Source organism: Dermacentor variabilis, chromosome 6 (genome assembly GCF_050947875.1).
Source record: "Dermacentor variabilis isolate Ectoservices chromosome 6, ASM5094787v1, whole genome shotgun sequence".
NCBI classification, from domain to species: domain Eukaryota; kingdom Metazoa; phylum Arthropoda; class Arachnida; order Ixodida; family Ixodidae; genus Dermacentor; species Dermacentor variabilis.
Window position 1 is genome coordinate 9,301,398 of NC_134573.1, and position 18,078 is coordinate 9,319,475.

Below are 18,078 nucleotides of genomic sequence, written 5' to 3' on the forward strand. Positions count from 1 at the left end.
CACAACACCGTTTCGGACATGGAGTGCTCACCCGTGCTCACGTTTCAGGTTTCCCTTCTTCTGGCGTTGCCTGCTGCCCCGTTCGACTCTGGCCTGTTTATCTGAAAGCAGCCACCAGTCCGCTTCATGAATTGGACCCAACTACCAGCCTTGGATGATACTCACTTCACCTGCTGGTAACCGGGTTCATCAAAGCCAACTGCTTCGACTGACCTCATTGGCTGCACCGCATTTAGGCGACCGTCCACATCCGCCGGGCCGGGACACAACACCGTTTCGGACATGGAGTGCTGACCCGTGCTCACGTTTCAGGTGTCCCTCCTTCTGGCGTTACCTGCTGCTCTGTGCGCAACTGGCCCATTTCGCTGAAAGCAGCCACTGGACCGCTTCATGAATTGGAGCGAACTGTCAGCCTTGGATGATACTTCATCTGCTAGCAACCGGGATCATCAAAGCCAACTGCTTCGCCTGACAGCATTGGCTGCACCACATTTAAGCGACCGTCCACGTCCACAGCGCCGGGGCACAACACCGTTTCGGACATGGAGTGCTCACCCTTGCTCACGTTTCAGGTGTCCCTCCTTCTGGCGTTGCCTGCTGCCCTGTGCGCAACTGGCCCGTTTATCTGAAAGCAGCCACCGGACCGCTTCATGAATTGGACGCCACAGCCAGCCTTGGATGATACTCACTTCATCTGCTGGCAACCGGGATCGTCCAAGCCAACTGCTTCGACTGACAGCATTGGATGCACCGCATTTAAGCAACCGTCCACATCCGCCGCGCCGGGGCACAACACCGTTTCGGACATGGAGTGCTCACCCGTTCTCACGTTTCAGGTGTCCCTCCTTCTGGCGTTACCTGCTGTCCTGTGCGCAACTCGCCCGTTTATCTCAAAGCAGCCACCGGACGGCTTCATGAATTGGACGCAACAGCCAGCCTTGGATGATACTCACTTCATCTGCTGGCAACCGGGATCATCAAAGCCAACTGCTTCGACTGACAGCATTGGCTGCATCGCATTTAAGTGACCGTAAACATCCGCCGCTCGGGGCACAACTCCGTTTCGGACATGGAGTGCTTACCCGTCTCACGTTTCAGGTGTCGCTTCTTCTGGCGTTGCCTGCTGCCCTGTGCGCTACTGGCCCTTTTATCTGAAAGCAGCCACCGGACCACTTCATGAATTGGAGCAAACTGCCAGCTTTGGATTATACTCACTTCATCTGCTGGCAACCGGGATCATCAAAGCCAACTGCTTCACCTGACAGCATTGGCTGCACCGCCTTTAAGCGACCGTCCACATCCGCCGCGCCGGGGCACAACACCGTTTTGGAAATGGAGTGCTAGCACGTGCTCGCGTTTCAGGTGTCCCTCCTTCTGGCGTTGCCTGCTGCCTTGTGCGCAACTAGCCCGTTTATCTGAAAGCAGCCACCGGACCGCTTCATGAATTGGAGCGAACTGCCAGCTTTTGATTATACTCACTTCATCTGCTGGCAACCGGGATCACCAAAGCCAACGGCTTCGCCTGACAGCATTGGCTGCACCGCATTTAAGCGACCGTCCACATCCGCCGCGCCGGGGCACAACACCTTTTCGGACATGGAGTGCTCACATGTGCTCACGTTTCAGGTGTCCCTCCTTCTGGCGTCGCCTGCTGCCCTGTGCGCAACTGGCCCGTTTATCTGAAAGCAGCAACCGGACCGCTTCTTGAATTGGACGACACTACCAGCCTTGGATGATACTCACTTCACCTGCTGGTAACCGGGTTCATCAAAGCCAACTGCTTCGACTGACAGCATTGGCTGCACCGCATTTAAGCGACCGTCCACATCCGCCGCGCCGGGGCACAACACCGTTTCGGACATGGAGTGCTCACCCGTGCTCACGTTTCAGGAGTCTCTCCTTCTGGCGTTACCTGGTGCTCTGTGCGCAACTGGCCCGTTTCTCTGAAAGCAGCCACTGGACCGCTTCATGAATTGGAGCGAACTGTCAGCCTTGGATGATACTTCGACTGCTAGCAACCGGGATCATCAAAGCCAACTGCGTCGCCTGACAGCATTGGCTGCACCACATTTAAGCGACCGTCCACGTCCACAGCGCCGGGGCACAACATCGTTTCGGACATGGAGTGCTCACCCTTGCTCACGTTTCAGTTGTCCCTCCTTCTGGCGTTGCCTGCTGCCCTGTGCGCAACTGGCCCGTTTATCTGAAAGCAGCCACCGGACCGCTTCATGAATTGGACGCCACAGCCAGCCTTGGATGATACTCACTTCATCTGCTGGCAACCGGGATCATCCAAGCCAACTGCTTCGACTGACAGCATTGGATGCACCGCATTTAAGCAACCGTCTACATCCGCCGCGCCGGGGCACAACACCGTTTCGGACATGGAGTGCTCACCCGTTCTCACGTTTCAGGTGTCCCTCCTTCTGGCGTTGCGTGGTGCCCTGTGCGCTACTGGCCCGTTTATCTGAAAGCAGCCACCGGACGGCTTCATGAATTGGACGCAACAGCCAGCCTTGGATGATACTCACTTCATCTGCAGGCAACCGGGATCATCAAAACCAATTGCTTCGACTGACAGCATTGGCTGCACCGCATTTAAGTGACCGTCCACATCCGCCGCTCGGGGCACAACACCGTTTCGGACATGGAGTGCTTACCCGTCTCACGTTTCAGGTGTCCCTCCTTCTGGCGTTGCCTGATGCCCTGTGCGCTACTGGCCCGTTTATCTGAAAGCAGCCACCGGACCGCTTCATGAATTGGAGCGAACTGCCAGCTTTGGATTGTACTCACTACATCTGCTGGAAACCGGGATCATCAAAGGCAACTGCTTCGCCTGACAGCATTGGCTGCACAGCATTTAAGGGACCGTCCACATCCGCCGCGCCGGGGCACAACACCGTTTCGGACATGGAGTGCTCACACGTGCTCACGTTTCAGGTGTCCCTCCTTCTGGCATTGCCTGCTGCCTTGTGCGAAACTGGCCCGTTTATCTGAAGGTAGCCACCAGACCGCTTCATTAATTGGACCCAACTGCCAGCCTTGGATGATACTCACTTCATGTGCTGGCAACCGGGATCATCAAAGCCAACTGCTTCGGCTGACAGCATTGGCTGCACCGCATTTAAGCAACCGTCCACATCCGCCGCGCCGGGGCACAACACCGTTTCGGACATGGAGTGCTCACCCGTGCTCACGTTTTAGTGGTCCCTCCTTCTGGCGTTGCGTGGTGCCCTGTGCGCTACTGGCCCGTTTATCTGAAAGCAGCCACCGGACCGCTTCATGAATTGGAGCGAACTGCCAGCTTTGGATTATACTCACTTCATCTGCTGGCAACCGGGATTATCAAAGCCAACGGCTTCGCCTGACAGCATTGGCTGCACCGCATTTAAGCGACCGTCCACATCCGCCGCGCCGGGGCACAACACCCTTTCGGACATGGAGTGCTCACACGTGCTCACGTTTCAGGTGTCCCTCCTTCTGGCGTCGCCTGCTGCCCTGTGCGCAACTGGCCCGTTTATCTGAAAGCAGCAACCGGACCGCTTCTTGAATTGGACGACACTGCCAGCCTTGGATGATACTCACTTCATCTGCTGGCAACCGGGATCATCAAAGCCAACTGCTTCGCCTGACAGCATTGGCTGCACCGCATTTAAGCGACCGTCCACATCCGCCGCGCCGGGGCACAACACCGTTTCGGACATGGAGTGCTCACCCGTGCTCACGTTTCAGGTTTCCCTTCTTCTGGCGTTGCCTGCTGCCCCGTTCGACTCTGGCCTGTTTATCTGAAAGCAGCCACCAGTCCGCTTCATGAATTGGACCCAACTACCAGCCTTGGATGATACTCACTTCACCTGCTGGTAACCGGGTTCATCAAAGCCAACTGCTTCGACTGACAGCATTGGCTGCACCGCATTTAAGCGACCGTCCACATCCGCCGGGCCGGGACACAACACCGTTTCGGACATGGAGTGCTGACCCGTGCTCACGTTTCAGGTGTCCCTCCTTCTGGCGTTACCTGCTGCTCTGTGCGCAACTGGCCCGTTTCGCTGAAAGCAGCCACTGGACCGCTTCATGAATTGGAGCGAACTGTCAGCCTTGGATGATACTTCATCTGCTAGCAACCGGGATCATCAAAGCCAACTGCTTCGCCTGACAGCATTGGCTGCACCACATTTAAGCGACCGTCCACGTCCACAGCGCCGGGGCACAACATCGTTTCGGACATGGAGTGCTCACCCTTGCTCACGTTTCAGGTGTCCCTCCTTCTGGCGTTGCCTGCTGCCCTGTGCGCAACTGGCCCGTTTATCTGAAAGCAGCCACCGGACCGCTTCATGAATTGGACGCCACAGCCAGCCTTGGATGATACTCACTTCATCTGCTGGCAACCGGGATCGTCCAAGCCAACTGCTTCGACTGACAGCATTGGATGCACCGCATTTAAGCAACCGTCCACATCCGCCACGCCGGGGCACAACACCGTTTCGGACATGGAGTGCTCACCCGTTCTCACGTTTCAGGTGTCCCTCCTTCTGGAGTTACCTGATGCCCTGTGCGCTACTGACCCGTTTATCTGAAAGCAGCCACCGGACCGCTTCATGAATTGGAGCGAACTGCCAGCTTTGGATTATACTCACTTCATCTGCCATCAACCGGGATCATCAAAGCCAACTGCTTCGCCTGACAGCATTGGCTGCACCGCATTTAAGCGACCGTCCACATCCGCCGCGCCAGGGCACAACACCCTATCGGACATGGAGTACTCACACGTACTCACGTTTCAGGTGTCCCTCCTTCTGGCGTCGCCTGCTGCCCTGTGCGCAACTAGCCCGTTTATCTGAAAGCAGCAACCGGACCGCTTCTTGAATTGGACGGCACTGCCAGCCTTGGATGATACTCACTTCATCTGCTGGCAACCGGGATCATCAAAGCCAACTGCTTCGCCTGACAGCATTGGCTGCACCGCATTTAGGCGACCGTCCACATCCGCCGCGCCGGGGCACAACACCGTTTCGGACATTGAGGGCTCACCCGTGCTCACGTTTCAGGTTTCCCTTCTTCTGGCGTTGCCTGCTGCCCTGTTCGACTCTGGCCTGTTTATCTGAAAGCAGCCACCGGACCGCTTCATGAATTGGACCCAACTACCAGCCTTGGATGATACTCACTTCACCTGCTGGTAACAGGGTTCATCAAAGTCAACTGCTTCGACTGACAGCTTTGGCTGGACCGCATTTAAGCGACCGTCCACATCCGCCGCGCCGGGGCACAACACCGTTTCGGACATGGAGTGCTGACCCGTGCTCACGTTTCAGGTGTCCCTCCTTCTGGCGTTACCTGCTGCTCTGTGCGCAACTGGCCCGTTTCTCTGAAAGCAGCCACTGGACCGCTTCATGAATTGGAGCGAACTGTCAGCCTTGGATGATACTTCATCTGCTAGCAACCGGGATCATCAAAGCCAACTGCTTCGCCTGACAGCATTGGCTGCACCACATTTAAGCGACCGTCCACGTCCACAGCGCCGGGGCACAACACCGTTTCGGACATGGAGTGCTCACCCTTGCTCACGTTTCAGGTGTCCCTCCTTCTGGCGTTACCTGCTGTCCTGTGCGCAACTGGCCCGTTTATATCAAAGCAGCCACCGGACGGCTTCATGAATTGGACGCAACAGCCAGCCTTGGATGATACTCACTTCATCTGCAGGCAACCGGGATCATCAAAACCAACTGCTTCGACTGACAGCATTGGCTGCACCGCATTTAAGTGACCGTCCACATCCGCCGCTCGGGGCACAACACCGTTTCGGACATGGAGTGCTTACCCGTCTCACGTTTCAGGTGTCCCTCCTTCTGGCGTTGCCTGATGCCCTGTGCGCTACTGGCCCGTTTATCTGAAAGCAGCCACCGGACCGCTTCATGAATTGGAGCGAACTGCCAGCTTTGGATTGTACTCACTTCATCTGCTGGAAACCGGGATCATCAAAGCCAACGGCTTCGCCTGACAGCATTGGCTGCACCGCATTTAAGCGACCGTCCACATCCGCCGCGCCGGGGCACAACACCCTTTCGGACATGGAGTGCTCACACGTGCTCACGTTTCAGGTGTCCCTCCTTCTGGCGTCGCCTGCTGCCCTGTGCGCAACTGGTCCGTTTATCTGAAAGCAGCAACCGGACCGCTTCTTGAATTGGACGACGCTGCCAGCCTTGGATGATACTCACTTCATCTGCTGGCAACCGGGATCATCAAAGCCAACTGCTTCGCCTGACAGCATTGGCTGCACCGCATTTAAGCGACCGTCCACATCCGCCGCGCCGGGGCACAACACCCTTTCGGACATGGAGTGCTCACACGTGCTCACGTTTCAGGTGTCCCTCCTTCTGGCGTCGCCTGCTGCCCTGTGCGCAACTGGCCCGTTTATCTGAAAGCAGCAACCGGACCGCTTCTTGAATTGGACGACACTGCCAGCCTTGGATGATACTCACTTCATCTGCTAGCAACCGGGATCATCAAAGCCAACTGCTTCGCCTGACAGCATTGGCTGCACCACATTTAGGCGACCGTCCACGTCCACAGCGCCGGGGCACAACACCGTTTCGGACATGGAGTGCTCACCCTTGCTCACGTTTCAGGTGTCCCTCCTTCTGGCGTTGCCTGCTGCCCTGTGCGCAACTGGCCCGTTTATCTGAAAGCAGCCACCGGACCGCTTCATGAATTGGACGCCACAGCCAGCCTTGGATGATACTCACTTCATCTGCTGGCAACCGGGATCGTCCAAGCCAACTGCTTCGACTGACAGCATTGGATGCACCGCATTTAAGCAACCGTCCACATCCGCCGCGCCGGGGCACAACACCGTTTCGGACATGGAGTGCTCACCCGTTCTCACGTTTCAGGTGTCCCTCCTTCTGGCGTTGCGTGGTGCCCTGTGCGCTACTGGCCCGTTTATCTGAAAGCAGCCACCGGACGGCTTCATGAATTGGACGCAACAGCCAGCCTTGGATGATACTCACTTCATCTGCAGGCAACCGGGATCATCAAAACCAATTGCTTCGACTGACAGCATTGGCTGCACCGCATTTAAGTGACCGTCCACATCCGCCGCTCGGGGCACAACACCGTTTCGGACATGGAGTGCTTACCCGTCTCACGTTTCAGGTGTCCCTCCTTCTGGCGTTGCCTGATGCCCTGTGCGCTACTGGCCCGTTTATCTGAAAGCAGCCACCGGACCGCTTCATGAATTGGAGCGAACTGCCAGCTTTGGATTGTACTCACTACATCTGCTGGAAACCGGGATCATCAAAGGCAACTGCTTCGCCTGACAGCATTGGCTGCACAGCATTTAAGGGACCGTCCACATCCGCCGCGCCGGGGCACAACACCGTTTCGGACATGGAGTGCTCACACGTGCTCACGTTTCAGGTGTCCCTCCTTCTGGCATTGCCTGCTGCCTTGTGCGAAACTGGCCCGTTTATCTGAAGGTAGCCACCAGACCGCTTCATTAATTGGACCCAACTGCCAGCCTTGGATGATACTCACTTCATGTGCTGGCAACCGGGATCATCAAAGCCAACTGCTTCGGCTGACAGCATTGGCTGCACCGCATTTAAGCAACCGTCCACATCCGCCGCGCCGGGGCACAACACCGTTTCGGACATGGAGTGCTCACCCGTGCTCACGTTTTAGTGGTCCCTCCTTCTGGCGTTGCGTGGTGCCCTGTGCGCTACTGGCCCGTTTATCTGAAAGCAGCCACCGGACCGCTTCATGAATTGGAGCGAACTGCCAGCTTTGGATTATACTCACTTCATCTGCTGGCAACCGGGATTATCAAAGCCAACGGCTTCGCCTGACAGCATTGGCTGCACCGCATTTAAGCGACCGTCCACATCCGCCGCGCCGGGGCACAACACCCTTTCGGACATGGAGTGCTCACACGTGCTCACGTTTCAGGTGTCCCTCCTTCTGGCGTCGCCTGCTGCCCTGTGCGCAACTGGCCCGTTTATCTGAAAGCAGCAACCGGACCGCTTCTTGAATTGGACGACACTGCCAGCCTTGGATGATACTCACTTCATCTGCTGGCAACCGGGATCATCAAAGCCAACTGCTTCGCCTGACAGCATTGGCTGCACCGCATTTAAGCGACCGTCCACATCCGCCGCGCCGGGGCACAACACCGTTTCGGACATGGAGTGCTCACCCGTGCTCACGTTTCAGGTTTCCCTTCTTCTGGCGTTGCCTGCTGCCCCGTTCGACTCTGGCCTGTTTATCTGAAAGCAGCCACCAGTCCGCTTCATGAATTGGACCCAACTACCAGCCTTGGATGATACTCACTTCACCTGCTGGTAACCGGGTTCATCAAAGCCAACTGCTTCGACTGACAGCATTGGCTGCACCGCATTTAAGCGACCGTCCACATCCGCCGGGCCGGGACACAACACCGTTTCGGACATGGAGTGCTGACCCGTGCTCACGTTTCAGGTGTCCCTCCTTCTGGCGTTACCTGCTGCTCTGTGCGCAACTGGCCCGTTTCGCTGAAAGCAGCCACTGGACCGCTTCATGAATTGGAGCGAACTGTCAGCCTTGGATGATACTTCATCTGCTAGCAACCGGGATCATCAAAGCCAACTGCTTCGCCTGACAGCATTGGCTGCACCACATTTAAGCGACCGTCCACGTCCACAGCGCCGGGGCACAACATCGTTTCGGACATGGAGTGCTCACCCTTGCTCACGTTTCAGGTGTCCCTCCTTCTGGCGTTGCCTGCTGCCCTGTGCGCAACTGGCCCGTTTATCTGAAAGCAGCCACCGGACCGCTTCATGAATTGGACGCCACAGCCAGCCTTGGATGATACTCACTTCATCTGCTGGCAACCGGGATCGTCCAAGCCAACTGCTTCGACTGACAGCATTGGATGCACCGCATTTAAGCAACCGTCCACATCCGCCACGCCGGGGCACAACACCGTTTCGGACATGGAGTGCTCACCCGTTCTCACGTTTCAGGTGTCCCTCCTTCTGGAGTTACCTGATGCCCTGTGCGCTACTGACCCGTTTATCTGAAAGCAGCCACCGGACCGCTTCATGAATTGGAGCGAACTGCCAGCTTTGGATTATACTCACTTCATCTGCCATCAACCGGGATCATCAAAGCCAACTGCTTCGCCTGACAGCATTGGCTGCACCGCATTTAAGCGACCGTCCACATCCGCCGCGCCAGGGCACAACACCCTATCGGACATGGAGTACTCACACGTACTCACGTTTCAGGTGTCCCTCCTTCTGGCGTCGCCTGCTGCCCTGTGCGCAACTAGCCCGTTTATCTGAAAGCAGCAACCGGACCGCTTCTTGAATTGGACGGCACTGCCAGCCTTGGATGATACTCACTTCATCTGCTGGCAACCGGGATCATCAAAGCCAACTGCTTCGCCTGACAGCATTGGCTGCACCGCATTTAGGCGACCGTCCACATCCGCCGCGCCGGGGCACAACACCGTTTCGGACATTGAGGGCTCACCCGTGCTCACGTTTCAGGTTTCCCTTCTTCTGGCGTTGCCTGCTGCCCTGTTCGACTCTGGCCTGTTTATCTGAAAGCAGCCACCGGACCGCTTCATGAATTGGACCCAACTACCAGCCTTGGATGATACTCACTTCACCTGCTGGTAACAGGGTTCATCAAAGTCAACTGCTTCGACTGACAGCTTTGGCTGGACCGCATTTAAGCGACCGTCCACATCCGCCGCGCCGGGGCACAACACCGTTTCGGACATGGAGTGCTGACCCGTGCTCACGTTTCAGGTGTCCCTCCTTCTGGCGTTACCTGCTGCTCTGTGCGCAACTGGCCCGTTTCTCTGAAAGCAGCCACTGGACCGCTTCATGAATTGGAGCGAACTGTCAGCCTTGGATGATACTTCATCTGCTAGCAACCGGGATCATCAAAGCCAACTGCTTCGCCTGACAGCATTGGCTGCACCACATTTAAGCGACCGTCCACGTCCACAGCGCCGGGGCACAACACCGTTTCGGACATGGAGTGCTCACCCTTGCTCACGTTTCAGGTGTCCCTCCTTCTGGCGTTACCTGCTGTCCTGTGCGCAACTGGCCCGTTTATATCAAAGCAGCCACCGGACGGCTTCATGAATTGGACGCAACAGCCAGCCTTGGATGATACTCACTTCATCTGCAGGCAACCGGGATCATCAAAACCAACTGCTTCGACTGACAGCATTGGCTGCACCGCATTTAAGTGACCGTCCACATCCGCCGCTCGGGGCACAACACCGTTTCGGACATGGAGTGCTTACCCGTCTCACGTTTCAGGTGTCCCTCCTTCTGGCGTTGCCTGATGCCCTGTGCGCTACTGGCCCGTTTATCTGAAAGCAGCCACCGGACCGCTTCATGAATTGGAGCGAACTGCCAGCTTTGGATTGTACTCACTTCATCTGCTGGAAACCGGGATCATCAAAGCCAACGGCTTCGCCTGACAGCATTGGCTGCACCGCATTTAAGCGACCGTCCACATCCGCCGCGCCGGGGCACAACACCCTTTCGGACATGGAGTGCTCACACGTGCTCACGTTTCAGGTGTCCCTCCTTCTGGCGTCGCCTGCTGCCCTGTGCGCAACTGGTCCGTTTATCTGAAAGCAGCAACCGGACCGCTTCTTGAATTGGACGACGCTGCCAGCCTTGGATGATACTCACTTCATCTGCTGGCAACCGGGATCATCAAAGCCAACTGCTTCGCCTGACAGCATTGGCTGCACCGCATTTAAGCGACCGTCCACATCCGCCGCGCCGGGGCACAACACCCTTTCGGACATGGAGTGCTCACACGTGCTCACGTTTCAGGTGTCCCTCCTTCTGGCGTCGCCTGCTGCCCTGTGCGCAACTGGCCCGTTTATCTGAAAGCAGCAACCGGACCGCTTCTTGAATTGGACGACACTGCCAGCCTTGGATGATACTCACTTCATCTGCTAGCAACCGGGATCATCAAAGCCAACTGCTTCGCCTGACAGCATTGGCTGCACCACATTTAGGCGACCGTCCACGTCCACAGCGCCGGGGCACAACACCGTTTCGGACATGGAGTGCTCACCCTTGCTCACGTTTCAGGTGTCCCTCCTTCTGGCGTTGCCTGCTGCCCTGTGCGCAACTGGCCCGTTTATCTGAAAGCAGCCACCGGACCGCTTCATGAATTGGACGCCACAGCCAGCCTTGGATGATACTCACTTCATCTGCTGGCAACCGGGATCGTCCAAGCCAACTGCTTCGACTGACAGCATTGGATGCACCGCATTTAAGCAACCGTCCACATCCGCCGCGCCGGGGCACAACACCGTTTCGGACATGGAGTGCTCACCCGTTCTCACGTTTCAGGTGTCCCTCCTTCTGGAGTTACCTGATGCCCTGTGCGCTACTGGCCCGTTTATCTGAAAGCAGCCACCGGACCGCTTCATGAATTGGGGCGAACTGCCAGCTTTGGATTATACTCACTTCATCTGCTGGCAACCGGGATCATCAAAGCCAACTGCTTCGACTGACAGCATTGGCTGCACCGCATTTAAGCAACCGTCCACATCCGCCGCTCGGGGCACAACACCGTTTCGGACATGGAGTGCTTACCCGTCTCACGTTTCAGGTGTTCCTCCATCTGGCGTTGCCTGATGCCCTGTGCGCTACCGGCCCGTTTATCTGAAAGCAGCCACCGGACCGCTTCATGGATTGGAGCGAACTGCCAGCTTTGGATTATACTCACTTCATCTGCTGGCAACCGGGATCATCAAAGCCAACTGCTTCGCCTGACAGCATTGGCTGCACAGCATTTAAGGGACCGTCCACATCCGCCGCGCCGGGGCACAACACCGTTTCGGACATGGAGTGCTTACCCGTCTCACGTTTCAGGTGTCCCTCCTTCTGGCGTTGCCTGATGCCCTGTGCGCTACTGGCCCGTTTATCTGAAAGCAGCCACCGGACCGCTTCATGAATTGGAGCGAACTGCCAGCTTTGGATTGTACTCACTTCATCTGCTGGAAACCGGGATCATCAAAGCCAACGGCTTCGCCTGACAGCATTGGCTGCACCGCATTTAAGCGACCGTCCACATCCGCCGCGCCGGGGCACAACACCGTTTCGGACATGGAGTGCTCACCTGTGCTCACGTTTCAGTTGTCCCTCCTTCTGGCGTTGCCTGCTGCCCTGTGCGCTAATGGCCCGTTTATCTGAAAGCAGCCACCGGACCGCTTCATGAATTGGCGCGAACTGCCAGCTTTGGATTATACTCACTTCATCTGCTGACAACCGGGATCATCAAAGCCAACTGCTTCGCCTGACAGCATTGGCTGCACCGCATTTAAGCGACCGTCCACATCCGCCGCGCCGGAGCACAACACCGTTTCGGACATGGAGTGCTTACTCGTGCGCACGTTTCAGGTGTCCCTTCTTCCGGCGTTGCCTAGTGCCCTGTGCACAACTGGCCCGTTTATCTGAAAGCAACCACCGGACCGCTTCATTATTTGGACGCTACTGCCAGCCTTGGATCATCACTTCATCTGCTGGCAACAAGGATCATCAAAGCCAACTGCTTCGACTGACAGCATTGGCTGCACCACATTCAGGCGACCGTCCACATCCACCCCGCCGGGGCACAACACCGTTTCACTAATGGAGTGCTCACACGTGCTCACGTTTCAGGTGTCCCTCCTTCTGGCGTTGCCTGCTGCCCTGCCCGACTCTGGCCTGTTTATCTGAAAGCAGCCACCGGACCCCTTCATGAATTGGACCCAACTGCCAGCCTTGGATGACACTCACTTCATCATCTGGTAACCGGGTTCATCAAAGCCAACGGCTTCGCCTGACAGCATTGGCTGCACCGCATTTAAGCGACCGTCCACATCCGCCGCGCCGGGGCACAACACCCTTTCGGACATGGAGTGCTCACACGTGCTCACGTTTCAGGTGTCCCTCCTTCTGGCGTCGCCTGCTGCCCTGTGCGCAACTGGCCCGTTTATCTGAAAGCAGCAACCGGACCGCTTCTTGAATTGGACGACACTGCCAGCCTTGGATGATACTCACTTCATCTGCTGGCAACCGGGATCATCAAAGCCAACTGCTTCGCCTGACAGCATTGGCTGCACCGCATTTAAGCGACCGTCCACATCCGCCGCGCCGGGGCACAACACCGTTTCGGACATGGAGTGCTCACCCGTGCTCACGTTTCAGGTTTCCCTTCTTCTGGCGTTGCCTGCTGCCCCGTTCGACTCTGGCCTGTTTATCTGAAAGCAGCCACCAGTCCGCTTCATGAATTGGACCCAACTACCAGCCTTGGATGATACTCACTTCACCTGCTGGTAACCGGGTTCATCAAAGCCAACTGCTTCGACTGACAGCATTGGCTGCACCGCATTTAAGCGACCGTCCACATCCGCCGGGCCGGGACACAACACCGTTTCGGACATGGAGTGCTGACCCGTGCTCACGTTTCAGGTGTCCCTCCTTCTGGCGTTACCTGCTGCTCTGTGCGCAACTGGCCCGTTTCGCTGAAAGCAGCCACTGGACCGCTTCATGAATTGGAGCGAACTGTCAGCCTTGGATGATACTTCATCTGCTAGCAACCGGGATCATCAAAGCCAACTGCTTCGCCTGACAGCATTGGCTGCACCACATTTAAGCGACCGTCCACGTCCACAGCGCCGGGGCACAACATCGTTTCGGACATGGAGTGCTCACCCTTGCTCACGTTTCAGGTGTCCCTCCTTCTGGCGTTGCCTGCTGCCCTGTGCGCAACTGGCCCGTTTATCTGAAAGCAGCCACCGGACCGCTTCATGAATTGGACGCCACAGCCAGCCTTGGATGATACTCACTTCATCTGCTGGCAACCGGGATCGTCCAAGCCAACTGCTTCGACTGACAGCATTGGATGCACCGCATTTAAGCAACCGTCCACATCCGCCACGCCGGGGCACAACACCGTTTCGGACATGGAGTGCTCACCCGTTCTCACGTTTCAGGTGTCCCTCCTTCTGGAGTTACCTGATGCCCTGTGCGCTACTGACCCGTTTATCTGAAAGCAGCCACCGGACCGCTTCATGAATTGGAGCGAACTGCCAGCTTTGGATTATACTCACTTCATCTGCCATCAACCGGGATCATCAAAGCCAACTGCTTCGCCTGACAGCATTGGCTGCACCGCATTTAAGCGACCGTCCACATCCGCCGCGCCAGGGCACAACACCCTATCGGACATGGAGTACTCACACGTACTCACGTTTCAGGTGTCCCTCCTTCTGGCGTCGCCTGCTGCCCTGTGCGCAACTAGCCCGTTTATCTGAAAGCAGCAACCGGACCGCTTCTTGAATTGGACGGCACTGCCAGCCTTGGATGATACTCACTTCATCTGCTGGCAACCGGGATCATCAAAGCCAACTGCTTCGCCTGACAGCATTGGCTGCACCGCATTTAGGCGACCGTCCACATCCGCCGCGCCGGGGCACAACACCGTTTCGGACATTGAGGGCTCACCCGTGCTCACGTTTCAGGTTTCCCTTCTTCTGGCGTTGCCTGCTGCCCTGTTCGACTCTGGCCTGTTTATCTGAAAGCAGCCACCGGACCGCTTCATGAATTGGACCCAACTACCAGCCTTGGATGATACTCACTTCACCTGCTGGTAACAGGGTTCATCAAAGTCAACTGCTTCGACTGACAGCTTTGGCTGGACCGCATTTAAGCGACCGTCCACATCCGCCGCGCCGGGGCACAACACCGTTTCGGACATGGAGTGCTGACCCGTGCTCACGTTTCAGGTGTCCCTCCTTCTGGCGTTACCTGCTGCTCTGTGCGCAACTGGCCCGTTTCTCTGAAAGCAGCCACTGGACCGCTTCATGAATTGGAGCGAACTGTCAGCCTTGGATGATACTTCATCTGCTAGCAACCGGGATCATCAAAGCCAACTGCTTCGCCTGACAGCATTGGCTGCACCACATTTAAGCGACCGTCCACGTCCACAGCGCCGGGGCACAACACCGTTTCGGACATGGAGTGCTCACCCTTGCTCACGTTTCAGGTGTCCCTCCTTCTGGCGTTACCTGCTGTCCTGTGCGCAACTGGCCCGTTTATATCAAAGCAGCCACCGGACGGCTTCATGAATTGGACGCAACAGCCAGCCTTGGATGATACTCACTTCATCTGCAGGCAACCGGGATCATCAAAACCAACTGCTTCGACTGACAGCATTGGCTGCACCGCATTTAAGTGACCGTCCACATCCGCCGCTCGGGGCACAACACCGTTTCGGACATGGAGTGCTTACCCGTCTCACGTTTCAGGTGTCCCTCCTTCTGGCGTTGCCTGATGCCCTGTGCGCTACTGGCCCGTTTATCTGAAAGCAGCCACCGGACCGCTTCATGAATTGGAGCGAACTGCCAGCTTTGGATTGTACTCACTTCATCTGCTGGAAACCGGGATCATCAAAGCCAACGGCTTCGCCTGACAGCATTGGCTGCACCGCATTTAAGCGACCGTCCACATCCGCCGCGCCGGGGCACAACACCCTTTCGGACATGGAGTGCTCACACGTGCTCACGTTTCAGGTGTCCCTCCTTCTGGCGTCGCCTGCTGCCCTGTGCGCAACTGGTCCGTTTATCTGAAAGCAGCAACCGGACCGCTTCTTGAATTGGACGACGCTGCCAGCCTTGGATGATACTCACTTCATCTGCTGGCAACCGGGATCATCAAAGCCAACTGCTTCGCCTGACAGCATTGGCTGCACCGCATTTAAGCGACCGTCCACATCCGCCGCGCCGGGGCACAACACCCTTTCGGACATGGAGTGCTCACACGTGCTCACGTTTCAGGTGTCCCTCCTTCTGGCGTCGCCTGCTGCCCTGTGCGCAACTGGCCCGTTTATCTGAAAGCAGCAACCGGACCGCTTCTTGAATTGGACGACACTGCCAGCCTTGGATGATACTCACTTCATCTGCTAGCAACCGGGATCATCAAAGCCAACTGCTTCGCCTGACAGCATTGGCTGCACCACATTTAGGCGACCGTCCACGTCCACAGCGCCGGGGCACAACACCGTTTCGGACATGGAGTGCTCACCCTTGCTCACGTTTCAGGTGTCCCTCCTTCTGGCGTTGCCTGCTGCCCTGTGCGCAACTGGCCCGTTTATCTGAAAGCAGCCACCGGACCGCTTCATGAATTGGACGCCACAGCCAGCCTTGGATGATACTCACTTCATCTGCTGGCAACCGGGATCGTCCAAGCCAACTGCTTCGACTGACAGCATTGGATGCACCGCATTTAAGCAACCGTCCACATCCGCCGCGCCGGGGCACAACACCGTTTCGGACATGGAGTGCTCACCCGTTCTCACGTTTCAGGTGTCCCTCCTTCTGGAGTTACCTGATGCCCTGTGCGCTACTGGCCCGTTTATCTGAAAGCAGCCACCGGACCGCTTCATGAATTGGGGCGAACTGCCAGCTTTGGATTATACTCACTTCATCTGCTGGCAACCGGGATCATCAAAGCCAACTGCTTCGACTGACAGCATTGGCTGCACCGCATTTAAGCAACCGTCCACATCCGCCGCTCGGGGCACAACACCGTTTCGGACATGGAGTGCTTACCCGTCTCACGTTTCAGGTGTTCCTCCATCTGGCGTTGCCTGATGCCCTGTGCGCTACCGGCCCGTTTATCTGAAAGCAGCCACCGGACCGCTTCATGGATTGGAGCGAACTGCCAGCTTTGGATTATACTCACTTCATCTGCTGGCAACCGGGATCATCAAAGCCAACTGCTTCGCCTGACAGCATTGGCTGCACAGCATTTAAGGGACCGTCCACATCCGCCGCGCCGGGGCACAACACCGTTTCGGACATGGAGTGCTTACCCGTCTCACGTTTCAGGTGTCCCTCCTTCTGGCGTTGCCTGATGCCCTGTGCGCTACTGGCCCGTTTATCTGAAAGCAGCCACCGGACCGCTTCATGAATTGGAGCGAACTGCCAGCTTTGGATTGTACTCACTTCATCTGCTGGAAACCGGGATCATCAAAGCCAACGGCTTCGCCTGACAGCATTGGCTGCACCGCATTTAAGCGACCGTCCACATCCGCCGCGCCGGGGCACAACACCGTTTCGGACATGGAGTGCTCACCTGTGCTCACGTTTCAGTTGTCCCTCCTTCTGGCGTTGCCTGCTGCCCTGTGCGCTAATGGCCCGTTTATCTGAAAGCAGCCACCGGACCGCTTCATGAATTGGCGCGAACTGCCAGCTTTGGATTATACTCACTTCATCTGCTGACAACCGGGATCATCAAAGCCAACTGCTTCGCCTGACAGCATTGGCTGCACCGCATTTAAGCGACCGTCCACATCCGCCGCGCCGGAGCACAACACCGTTTCGGACATGGAGTGCTTACTCGTGCGCACGTTTCAGGTGTCCCTTCTTCCGGCGTTGCCTAGTGCCCTGTGCACAACTGGCCCGTTTATCTGAAAGCAACCACCGGACCGCTTCATTATTTGGACGCTACTGCCAGCCTTGGATCATCACTTCATCTGCTGGCAACAAGGATCATCAAAGCCAACTGCTTCGACTGACAGCATTGGCTGCACCACATTCAGGCGACCGTCCACATCCACCCCGCCGGGGCACAACACCGTTTCACTAATGGAGTGCTCACACGTGCTCACGTTTCAGGTGTCCCTCCTTCTGGCGTTGCCTGCTGCCCTGCCCGACTCTGGCCTGTTTATCTGAAAGCAGCCACCGGACCCCTTCATGAATTGGACCCAACTGCCAGCCTTGGATGACACTCACTTCATCATCTGGTAACCGGGTTCATCAAAGCCAACTGCTTCGACTGACAGCATTGGCTGCACCGCATTTAAGCGACCGCCCACATCCGCCGCGCCGGGGCAACACACCGTTTCGGAATTGGAGTGCTCACCCGTGCTAACGTTTCAGGTGTCCCTCCTTCTGGCGTTACCTGCTGTCCTGTGCGCAACTGGCTCGTTTATCTCAAAGCAGCCCCCGGACGGCTTCATGAATTGGACGCAACAGCCAGCCTTGGATGATACTCTCTTCATCTGCTGGCAACC